The sequence below is a fragment of the Engraulis encrasicolus genome, chromosome 24, assembly GCF_034702125.1.
Source record: "Engraulis encrasicolus isolate BLACKSEA-1 chromosome 24, IST_EnEncr_1.0, whole genome shotgun sequence".
In the NCBI taxonomy this organism is placed as follows: domain Eukaryota; kingdom Metazoa; phylum Chordata; class Actinopteri; order Clupeiformes; family Engraulidae; genus Engraulis; species Engraulis encrasicolus.
This window is the reverse complement of record NC_085880.1, coordinates 46,023,117-46,035,616: the sequence shown is the minus strand read 5'-3', so window position 1 is coordinate 46,035,616 and position 12,500 is coordinate 46,023,117. Positions and strand designations below refer to the sequence as shown.

General features: G+C 46.0%; 1 protein-coding gene across 4 annotated transcripts in view; it reads right to left on the bottom strand.

The window, feature by feature from the left end:
- The window catches only part of LOC134441793 (glutamate receptor ionotropic, delta-1-like), a 304,090-nt gene that overhangs the window by 214,874 nt on the left and 76,716 nt on the right, over window positions 1-12,500 (bottom strand). The window contains exon 1 of one of the 4 annotated variants that reach the window (XM_063192201.1): window positions 10,325-10,608. The exons of the other annotated variants lie outside the window; for them this stretch is intronic. The gene's annotated coding sequence lies outside the window, so the exon portion shown is untranslated. Of the gene's footprint in view, window positions 1-10,324; window positions 10,609-12,500 lie in introns of those variants that run through there. 4 annotated transcript variants of the gene reach the window in all.

Below are 12,500 nucleotides of genomic sequence, written 5' to 3'. Positions count from 1 at the left end.
GAGAGAGAGAGAGAGAGAGAGAGAGAGAGAGAGAGAGAGAGAGAGAGAGAGAGAGAGAGAGAGAGAGAGAGAGAGAGAGAGAGATGGTGGATTCATGTGGTCTTCCGAAGTAGATATTATCTAGTTGCGAAGTGGTATTTACAAGTGTGCTGCGTTCATGTGCTTTTTTGATGTTGTTTACAAATTAAAGATGGCTAACCAAAGTGACACTTTTTACTAAAACGATCATAGACTGTTGTTCATCAGCTACAGCAAGCAGATGAATTAAGAAGTCAAAGGTAAAAGTTCTGTATATTTTCTGACACTGTAATTTACCACGACTGTCTAAACATACTGAATGCCGGTTTTTGAGTATTTCAACTTAGCGGTTGCCATGGCGAGAGTAGAGCCAACTGTTGTGTGCGTCATCATCTCGTAAACTCGTTTCTTACAAATTTCTACGAGTTGTCCAGTGGTAATACCAGAAGCGGTGGCGTTCATGTGTGCTTCGAATGTCGTCGTTTGGTATTTACGATAATTACGAGACCACATGAACGCACGAAGAGAGAGGTTGAAGAAGCAGGAGATTGGCCTACTGAAACAGTGTGATATAAAAAGCAATGCAATGCAATGCCCTGTGTATGTATGAGAAGGTCAAGAGGTTGTCTTCAGCAGCAATGGAATCTCCCATCTCTCCAGTCCCAGATCGCTCTCATCTAATCTCACCAGTCCAGCCAGAGTCAGACAGACTAGACTCACCTTTAGACCAAAGGCACAGACACGTGTCCACTGTCAGGCACAGACACTTGTCCACTGTTATAACAGGCACAGACACTTGTCCACTGTTATAACAGGCACAGACACTTGTCCACTGTAACAACAGGCACAGACAATTGTCCACTGCTATACAACATGTCATCATGCATTAGAGGTGCACCAAAATGAAAATGTATGGCCGAATCCGAAACCGAATAATAATTAATCACTTGGCCGAAAACCGAAACCGAATATTACAATTCAGTCAAAAGTTATCAAGAGTTAGGTTTTTCACTATTTTGAAATATTGCTTAAATCTACGGTTTACAAGAAATGTTTTGACATGTTTTTGAAAGAAAATAAATGTTTATTTGACGTCTTCAAATGTTAGAGTAGAACTTATATTAGCTTAATTAGTGCCCATTTTCAGTTCATTTTCTATTCTGCCTCCAATTCGGCCACTCAATTGGCTTTCGGCAGAAAACCGAAAGTGTCTTTTTTTGCATTTTCGGACGAATATTTTCTGCGGCCGAATTTTCGGTGCACCTCTATCATGCATAGGCGTATCTATGACACGCTGATTTGAACCCACTACCGCGTGTGTCCAATACGCATTTCCAAGTTAAAGCGTGCTCCACAACGGCCTGTGACAGGTTAGGTTTAGGGATGGTTTTGGTTTAGGCACGATTTAGTAGTTGCTGTTCTTGGCAAAAGTAAAGCAGCAGAAACATTGCTTTACTGACAGGTTAGGTTTAGGGGTGGTTTTGGTTAGGGCACAGCAAAGCATATTTGCGTTTAGTAACAGAAATGCGCTGTGACAAAACAAAATCGCCGACACGGCCGGAAAACGGTGCAAACCTTGTCACGTGTCAAAAGTGCATGAAAGCGTTTTACCGTTGCATTGAGGAGCACGCTTTAACTTCAAAATACGTCGCACCAACACGCTGAATGCACTAGGAACAGTTTGTGTTGTTGTTTGTGTTCCATGCAGTGCGTGAGGTAGACGTCCCAAACGACTAGATTGAACATGCGCACAATTTCATAAATCGATCCGCGGACCATGTGTGTGCCGAACCGAAATGATTGGTACGAACGGACCACGGATCAATGATGATCCGTTGCGCCACTACTCGTTTTAGATATGTCTTAGCATCTCTATAAGAGGGTACATCCGTCGGTCTGACCATCTGAAACGCATTCTTTAAATCTGCCAAAACAAAATCTTCGCCGTCACACATCTTTGTCTGCCTGTCGGACATGTTACTTTGACAATTATCACAAACACGGAGGTCAGCCCACCATGTGAGCCCCCTGTGATGTCCAACATCTGCTGTGCCCATATGTCTATGGTGTGTGTGTGAGTGTGTGTGTGTGTGTGAGTGTGCCCATATGTCTGTGGTGTGTGTGTGTGTGTGTGTGTGTGTGTGTGTGTGTGTGTGTGTGTGTGTGTGTGTGTGTGTGTGTGTGTGTGTGTGTGTGTGTGTGTGTGTCTGTGTGTGTGTGTGTGTGTGCATGTATACTGTGGTGCGGTGCGGCCGTGCCAATGCTGAGTGACACCACAGGATTTGTTGTCATTCCAGTCATTTCCAACTTTTCCTTGCTGTTCAACTCACTCATACAATTTCTGTCAACACCACACACGCCCGCATGCAAACACATAAGCAAACACACGCCGGCATGCACGCACACATTTTGCCGTACTCAGTCACCAAACTATCTACCCAGTGCCATATGTGTGTGTGTGTGTGTGTGTGTGTGTGTGTGTGTGTGTGTGTGTGTGTGTGTGTGTGTGTGTGTGTGTGTGTGTGTGTGTGTGTGTATGTGTGTGCGTGCGTGCGTGTCTGTGTATTGTTATTGTGTGTGTGTGTGTGTGTGTGTGTGTGTGTGTGTGTGTGTGTGTGTGTGTGTGTGTGTGTGTGTGTGTCTGTGTATTGTTATTGTGTGTGTGTGTGTGTGTATTATTGTTGTGTGTGTGTGATGAGTAATGGTGCATTTATTCCCCTCCTGCTGTCGGGGACATGGGATTAACACAGGATTTATGGGTTTCCTTCACTCATCACATGTTCAGGTGTGTGTGTGTGTGTGTGTGTGTGTGTGTGTGTGTGTGTGTGTGTGTGTGTGTGTGTGTGTGTGTGTGTGTGTGTGTGTGTGTGTGTGTGTGTGTGTGTGTGTGTGTGTGTGTGTGTGTGTGTGTGTGTGTGCGCGTGTGTACATGTAAGTGTTTGTGTGTTCTTCCTCCATGGTGAAACCTGGTGCTTGCTTGGCTCTCACAAACATGGCACTCATGCATGCGGCACATATACACGCACACACACACACACACACACGCAGCACAAAACACAAAAAGACAACTATCATAGCACACACGTACGTACGTACACACACACACACACACACACACACACGCTAATACACACGTATTTGGTGTTGACGTGGCAGCTGCAGTCTTCTGTGACTAATAGCCGCATGTTGACAAATCCCCGTTCAGGAGGACGGAGACTCATGAACAGGCGAGAGGAGAGGAGAGGAGGATTACTCTACTTCCTGATATACACACACTCTCTCTCTCACACACACACACACACACACACATTCCAATTCTCTGGGCCTACTGTATGTCTTGGCCTCCCTACTTTTTTAAAAACTCATCTTATCCCCTCATCCACTGTTTACTGATCATCTCTCATCTCTCTCTCTCTCTCTCTCTCTCTCTCTCTCTCTCTCTCTCTCTCTCTCTCTCTCTCTCTCTCTCTCTCTCTCTCTGTAATTTATTTATTTTCCTCCACAACAGCATCATGCCACACAAGGAGTTCTTTTCAACCGTGTCTGATAAACATGCGTGGCAGGAAGCAACCCACCTCCCATCCCTCCTCCTCAGCCCCCTCTATCCCCCTCTCCTGATCCCATCCCTCCTCCTCAGCTCTCTCTATCCCCCTCTCTCACTCCCATCCTTCCTCAGCAGCCCTCTCTACCCCCTCTCCCGCTCCCATCCCTCTCCATGCTTTCACTCTTTCACTCTCTCCATCTCCCCTCCCTCCTCCTCAGCTCTCTCTATCCCCCTCTCTCACTCCCATCCTTCCTCAGCAGCCCTCTCTATCTCCCTTTCCAGCTCCCCACCCTCTCCCATTCCAAGTCCTTCTCTCCTTCTCTCTAGCTCCCATCCCTCCAGCTTTCCTCCCATACCTCCCCCTCTCACTCCTCCTCCCCTCTCCTCTCCATCACCCCAGCCCTCCTCTCCTACCTCCCCATCTCATTCCTCTCCTGCTCTTTCTATCTCCCCATCACTCCCATTCCTCCCATCCCTCATCTCCTGCTTTCTCACTCCATCCCTCCACCACTTAAGAGTCCTCATCTCCTCCGTTTCACTCCTCTTTCCATACCTTCCATCCCCTGCTCTCTCTATCCCCCCATCACACCAAGCCCTCCTCTCCTCTCCTCACCTTTCCTCTCCTCTCCTCCAACCCCTTCCACTCTCTGTATCCCCCCATCACTTCTCTCCTCCCCTCTCTACCCAATGCTTAATTATTCCCTCCTCCCATCACCTCTCCTCCTTCCTGTATTCCCTCTTCTATCACCCCTCTTCCATCCTCCCCCTACTCCTCTTCCATTCTCCTCTACACCTTTCTATATCCCCATCACTACATCGGTCTCATACACTCTCTCTATCCCTTCTTCATTCATCACCTTCTCTCCTCCTCCTATCTCACTTACTATCTTTATCCCTTCTTTGTTTATCCCTACTGCCTCCCCCTCTTCCTTTCTCACTTTCACACCATCCCACCTCTCTATATTCTCCATCATTCCTCCTCTTCGTCATCCTCTCTTCACTTGTCCTAAATCCCCTCCCCTCTTCTGCTATAAGGGCCGTACACACACGTCGCTGCTAGTTACTCGCTCAGCGAATGAACCCAATATAATGTCAATGTGTCCCAGCGAGACTCGCAGGAGAGTAGGCGAGTACTGTACAAGCGATGCGATGTGGGCGGATTCCGAGTTGAAAATATTTTATCTTCGAGCGAGGCGAGTAAGCGAGTAACCAATTGGAATGCAGAGTTCGGTACTTCTCGGCTGTCCATTGGCAGTTAAAGCCGCGGGAACTTTCAGCGAACGTTCCATGAAAGAGTGGCGAGTAGGCGAGCAAGCGAAATGCTAGCTTTGTGTGTGTACGCCGCTTTACCCGGGACTTCTCTCCTCGCCTCGTCCCCTCCTCCTTAATCCAGCATGTCTTCATCCCCCTCTCCCTCCCTCCATCCCTTCTCCCCTGCTCTCCACTTCCATCCGTCTATTACACGTCCATCACTCCTCCCCTCTTTCATTCCCTCCTGCGCTCTACTCCCTCACTTCTTTCATCCCTCTCTAATCAGCCAGCCTTCCCTCTATCCTTCAATCCTCATTCTTTCCCCCCCTCTCTCTCTCTCTCTCTCTCTCTCTCTCTCTCTCTCTCCCCCTCCCCTCTCTCTCCCTCCCCTCCTCTCTCCCCCCTCCTCCTCTGTCTCTCTCTCTCTCCCTCTCCGTCCCCCCACCTCTCTCTCTCTCTCTCTCTCTCTCTCTCTCTCTCTCTCTCTCTCTCTCTCTCTCTCTCTCTCTCTCTCTCTCTCTCTCTCTCTCTCTCTTCCTCTCCATCCTCTCTCTCCCTCCTCTCCTCCCCTCCTCCTCTGTGTCTCTCCATTCCAGCCTGTGTTCCACACCTGTTTACCAATGCTGCTTCTCTCAATCTAATTCCGTCCCCTAACCTGCCCTCCATTAAGCTTCCTTCAATCACTCGCTTCTTACATCTATCTCCCCGCTCCTCTCTATCCTCCGTTCATTCTCTTCCTGCCTCACTATGTTGTCCTTTGTATTCTCATTGCTCTCCTCTTTCTTTCCTCTGCTCTCCTCTTTCTTTCCTCTGCTCTCTTCTTTCTTTCCTCTGCTCTCCTCATCTCTCATTCCTCTCTGCATGCCTTCCATATCAGTCTGTCTTTCTTACTTTAGAGTGTACCTTCGGTTACTCTTACCAATGCTTTTCTCCATTTCATACTGCGCTTCTGGACTTTCACTTTTCTCCCAGTACTTCCTTCCTTCACTCCCTCTCTATTTCTCCCTCCCTCCTTCCCTCAAACCTTCCATCCTTCCTTCATTCCCTCTGTCCCAATCTTACTCGTTCTACCACTTTCGCTCTTCTTTCTACCTGAGCTACCTCTCTCTCTCTCTCTCTCTCTCTCTCTCTCTCTCTCTCTCTCTCTCTCTCTCTCTCTCTCTCTCTCTCTCCACTCTAATACACAGGCGCACTAGGGTGCCCCAAAAAGCCCTAAGCACAGCAGTTATCACTGCTTCCAATTACACCCGTCGGTAATTAGAAAAGATTCAGTGATCCCCGGTTACCTCTGCAGGCCTTGGTGACGGCAGAGACTTCCCAACTCTCCACACGTACACTCTCACACACACACACACACACACACACACACACACACACACACACACACACACACAGACAGACACACACTCTTCGACCCGGCCCCTTCCGCCCCCACCTAATTAGTTTCCGAATGCTCCGCAAGAGATTCTGTCCCCGACTGCAAATGGAATTACAGTATTTCTCAATTGGTTTTGTACATTTCTCGAATCTCTCTCGCAATTTCCAAAACATAATATTCAGTCTCAAAACAGCTCTAACTAGAAAAGTGCTCCGAGATCACATACCTCCGCCAGGGCATGGCATAATTAGATAATGGACAAAAATAATCACTTAGCCAATATGAACGACTATATTCCTGTCAGAATTTTCAAAATGACACGTTCATAAGTCATTTGCAAAATCTAGGCCTACCTGCTTTGAAAGCTTGTGATCACGCGCTGATAGAACTGTAGCCTAATTAATGAAAGGAATGTAATGATTTTGACCAACAAAACTGAAACAACTACAGAAGGGTAAGGCCCTTTTTTGCCTACGATGGTAGGCCTATATGCATCATTCTCATGGGCCACTGGTTGGTCTTGGCGCTGTCGGTTGAAGCGGCATTTGCTTCCCCGCATTCCTCAAATCACTATTCACCGTTTCTATCTCGCAACTGGGCTTGATTTTAAATTTAGTGAAGGGGGTGTTTGACCAGCATTGTGAACTTACACAGCCACAAATTCCATATTTTTGGCGATGGTACCCAATTAATTCGACATTGTCAACCAAAATGATCAGCGGTGGTCACGTCCATCTCGCAACAAATCACTTCCACTTCACACATATTTTAGGCAGCGGTAGGCCTAATTAATTTTACATGATTGTTTGTTAACTTCAACGACGGTGTAGCCTAGGGCGAGGCTGCCTGCCGATGAGCAACTTTTTAGGTTGATAGCACTGGTGTGGGAGCTTGCGTCAAAGGAGACAGTCCCACCCTGTTCCTTACTGTTTAGAATGGCGCAGGCTCACCCGTGTGGAATATATGCCGGTGCTCGACCATTATGCATGCTGTCGGGCTTTCTGATCCCTGTCCATCTCGCAAACAACTTGGGGTTATCTTTAAATGTAGCGAAGGGGATGTAATTAATTTTACCAGCATTGTGAACGTAGGCCTAGAGTCATAAATTATTTTGGCAACGGTATCTTAATTATTTCGACAGGATTGTGAACCTAAGTCACAGTCCACAACAACATTGTGAACTTACACGATCACATATTCCATAGATTCAAGATTCAAGATTCAAGATTCAAGAATTTATTGTCATTGTCAAAAAGGCAACGAAATTGTGTTTGGGGTACAATACTTAGTAGTAGCAGGTTTCCAAGTAAAGTGCAAAACGAGGTAAAAGTGACACCAGTGCTTGACCCCCCCAGCCCCCCCATCCCACTTAAAGTGCAGCAGAGATTAAGTGCATAATACGACCCCCCCCCCCCTCTCTCAAACATGCACGCACGCACGCACGCACGCACACACACACACACACACACACACACACACACACACACTCACACACACACACACACACACACACACACAGAATGTCCAATGTCCATATTGCCCTGTGCGGAGGTAATGAATGTTATACCTATTGTAAAAATAGGGCCTTACTGTATAGTAGCCTAATGTAGAGCCCCTTGAAAAAAAGCGAACAGCATTGCGAACCTAAACGTTCTGCGGGGTCATTGTCCATCTCGCAACAGCATTGTGAACTTTTGCCAAATGCAAGTAATTCGACAGCATTATCAAACATAACCTCCTTGGCGGAGGTAATTATTATTAAGACCCGTGTGGAATATTCGCTCGTGCTCAGTCAGAGGTGGAACATAACACTAGAGTGGACCCCGCCCCCCCTTTTCACGGCAATCCGTGTTATGTTCCACATCCATGTGCTCAGTGGTCACCCGGCCACCTTGTGGCAGGCTGTGAAATAGCAGTGCGAACATACAATAACGAACACACACACAAACCCAGGCGATCACATAACCTCCTGGCGGAGGTAACAAATGGCAAAATACCGTGGATGACCTGCAAAACCGAGTCTCTTGCTCAAAACCCAAGTTTGTGTGTCAATGAACGTATCAGTGCCAGCAGAATGGTTAGTCACTGTGTCAGAGTGTAGTCTGTGTATGGACAAGCTAGTCAAATCGATTTGTCATGTTGTCAATTGAATAGTACACTCTTGAGGATCTTTTCTGAAGCAAAATGTTGTTTAGATTGGATGGGAAATGTTGTAAATTCCACTTTATATTACATTGATCAGATAAGATTGTCCTAGATATACATTTAGACTATGACCTATTTATTGATAGGTTTTCTCATTGTAAAATAGGAAAAATAGCAAACTCTGGTTGAGGTGTCAAAATGCGTCCTCTACCATCCCTTTTTACTTGTCTTGCAAGCCCATGTGAAAAAAAATCTAGAACTGTAAAGCAAAATAAATTTGAAACAATACACTGATACTGTATAAAGTGCACTTACTGTCTTGTGAAATTCTAGGGAAATATTGTAATTTTGCGTGGAGCGTAATTATAAAGGGCACATGAGGCATAGAGTACTGTAATATAATGCAGTACAGTGCCTATTGTTGTATTGCATGCCTGTTTTCTCTATCCCTTCAATTGCCTTTGATTAGAGAGAGTCAATATTTACCTGTGAGCAATTTACCAATTCAGATCACATTTATAGATAAAAATCCAATGGAAATTATACAGTGCTTATCACATAATGACAGCTTGGTAAATCATTTTGCATGTCAAGACTTAAACTATGACATAGGGCCTAAATGTTTTGGGGGGTGAGATAGTTTCATGCATTCAGTGACAAAGCTTTTTGAGTGATATGACAAAAGCTATTGATAATGTACGAAATCACTGAGAATTGTACACAGCTATGGCATGGTGGACGAGAGCATTTGCTATATGCCGAAAACAATGAGAAACTGATTTGACCATGTGCAGAGGTAACACCAGGAAGTCACAATTGAACAAAGACTTTTGAGAATCATTATTCTGTTGTGAGAAATGTACAAAACCAATTGATAAAAACTGTAAATGACTTCTGTCACTGCGGCACTCGGAATACAGAAACTCCACTCCCACCTGCAGAGGCCTGAGAATACTTCACAGGGTCAGCGAGGAAGAGAGTGGAGAGAAGAGTGGAGAGAGGGGAGGAGGAGAGAGGAGAGTGAAGAGTGGAGAGGAGGAGAGAGGAGAGGAGGAGCGTGGAGAGTGGCGAGAGAGAAGAGGAAGAGAGAGGAGAGGAGGAGACAGGAGAGAGGAGAGTGGAGAGGTGGAGAATGTAGAGAGGAGAGATGAGAGTGGAGAGTGGAGAGTGGAGAGCAGGAGAGTGGAGAGTGGAGAAGAGGAGACAGGAGAGGAGGAGAGAGGAGAGGAGAGGAGAGGAGAGGAGAGGAGAGGAGAGGAGAGGAGAGGAGAGGAGAGGAGAGGAGAGGAGATAAAGAAAGAAGGAGAGAGGGGAGGAAGAGATAGGGGAGGAAGAGAGAGGAGAGGAGGAGAGAGGAGAGGAGAGAGGAGAGGAGAAGAGAGGAGGAGAGAGGAGAGGGGTATTTTTGAGAAGGGCTAGTGTTGAGTGATTGGCTGGCAGCCAGCTGTTTTTTGCTGTGTGTCGAGTTGTTGGAAGTGAACATGCTCTAACCAGTCAAAAACTGCAGTGCCAAAAAAAACCTTAGCGCAGAGCCTGCATAACCTATGCTACTGTCACCAAAATTCTAATGGCTATGTTGTAATATGCTACTTAAGGCTCTCTGTAATATCATAGCAATGTTGTTATGATGTAGTTAAGTATTTCCAGCAAGTAGTTAATACTCCCACGGGCAACCCCATCTGCAGTAAGAGGCTTCACACTTAGGAAGAATTCTGGGACCAAGTAGAATCAAGAATAGGTTCAATTGATTCACTTTTATTTTAATGTCAAAGTAGGCTATAATTAGCATAGTAATTAAACGCCAGTTACAACATTTTTTTAAAAATGTTATGTTGCTGTTTGCATTCACAGTGAAAAGCAAGTACTGCTGTTAGCTGATACCACCCGTCTGCCCCAATGCAGTCAACTCACTGAGGAGGGCCAACAGCATAACAGCTAAATCATCAACAACAGCAGCGGCCCACAAAAGGCCCATCCCCTTAAATCACCTCTGCTGATTCCACACCTTAATCCTTCAGTGCGCAGTACATCTCTTTCATTTTCTCCACCCGTCTCCCCCTTTACCTTGTCTTTCTTTTCTTTTCTGTTCTGTTCTGTTCTTTTTTTTCCTCTCTTCCTCTTAGCTGTGGTATGAAAAAACTCTTCTGTCTTTAATACTGAGCTGGTCGGCAGTGCTCCTGCTCCCGACTCGCGGTGCAAGACAGCTCAGCTAAGCTCAGGATTTAAGACTCAAAGCCTGTAGGTGCACAGACCCCCCACCCCCTCCTCTCGTCTTTCCTCCTCTCCATTCTCCTCTCCTCCCCGCTCCTCTCTCCTCCTCTCTACTCCTCCTCTCCATTCTCCTCCTCTCTCCTCTCCTCTCGTCTCTCCTCCTCTCTCCTCTCCGTTATCTTCTCCTCAGCCGCCTCCTCAACCAAGCCTGCTCCCTTACCCTCACCTTACCCCCCATCCCCCTATTTTAATTTCTGGAGAGAAGCAGAGGCCTGAATCCTCTGTAACACGGCCAGGAGATTCAGAGGAGCAGGGTGAGGAGGTGGGTGTGGGGAGGAGGTGGAGGGAGGCAGGGGTGGAGGAGCCTTAAGACATTTAGAGAAAAAAAAAACCTTCAAACAGCATTTGTCACTTTTTACTTTTTTCTCCCATTTCAAAACCCGAGGAGAGTTCTTTAGCTGACTGAAATTGAATTACATCAGAGTTTATTTTTCCTGTTCCCCAAATACAGGATATGTGCATTCTTAATGATATTTCTCCCTCCATTTGCCTTCCATTGCTGTTTAGAAAGTTTAAGACTGCTGGTTTTACAGGTGACATCATCAAATGTTGCTTGCATCAAAAATAGACTCCTGCAAGAAAAGTATAGCTTACCTTGTAGGAAAAGCTATTTTTACCAACCCTAGCTCTTGTTTACTTAGGGTTGTTACATTAATATGCTACTACACATGTCAATATGTTCTGAAGGGGAACAATATTTTCACATGTGTCAAGCAGGGCCGCGTTAACCCTCGCCGAGGCCCGGTGCAGACGCAATCCGGGGCCCCTACACCACATAATGAGCCATATTCAAAACGCATGAAACACAGGCTACACGGTTTACTCCAACACAAAAAAGGGTGCGCTGAACCCCCTGCTGAGTTCACTAGTCACAACGCAGGAAGCATAGCCAGCTGACAGGGAGGAGATTCTGTGCACTGCCGTTTGTCGGCTCAGCTAGAACTTCCAAACAGAAGCACAACCAAAAAGTCTCTTATTTTTGCTACGTTGCTGCCGACCAATTTGTCGAATCGAAACCGTCGTGGTAAACACGTGTTAAATAATTTAACCTCCAATGGCCTTGGAAAGACTGACTGACTGTCAAAGGAAAGTAGCCTAGCCTACTCAGCTGTGTTGCTTGTCGCAAGGAGGGAATCCCCTTAGCAGCGAAATGTAGTCTACCATATACCAATTAGGAAGTCAGCGGTTTTCATCTAGATGGTGCATTACACTGTATGCAATCATTACAGTAGACTACGGTGCAAATTCGTAATGTTTAGATGTGGATGTATCACACACGTTTTTTTTTCTTCCAGATAAGAGCCACTTGCTAACTGAACAATCTGCGAGTGGTACCCATGTTTTAACTGAACACAACCGAACGCAACGATATAGGCTACGCTGACAGAGCATCGACATTATTACAGTGCTTTAGGGAAATGGCCATAACAGTGCTTTTGGAAAATGCGACTATATCATTTTAGTGTTTGCTAAATCCTTGGCTTGCCCTGTTGTTGTCAGACTGTCAGAACTTTGAGTGCTGGTTGGTGCACTTTGCGCAGCATTTGTGAACACTTTTTTAATAACACCTCAGAAGTGATCCTCGCCGCGCCATGCAAGACTTTTGTTTCGCGAACGCAGTTGGGTGCGTGATTTATTTCCCCATGTTTTTGACTATAGAATAAGATAAAGTTAGGTTGGTGTGCTGTGCTCTTGTTTGCTTAGCTTACATGATTGCACAAGTCCATGATCGCTATGCAACCATTACAAAAAGCGATTATAACACTGACCTTACAAAAATGACTAACGTTGCCAACCTTCTCTTCAATGCGGTAATCCATGCCGGGCTGAAGTTTATCCGTACAATCTGAAGCAAGTGCTGACGCCGAGTTTCTCACATCTTTTTTAGACAGT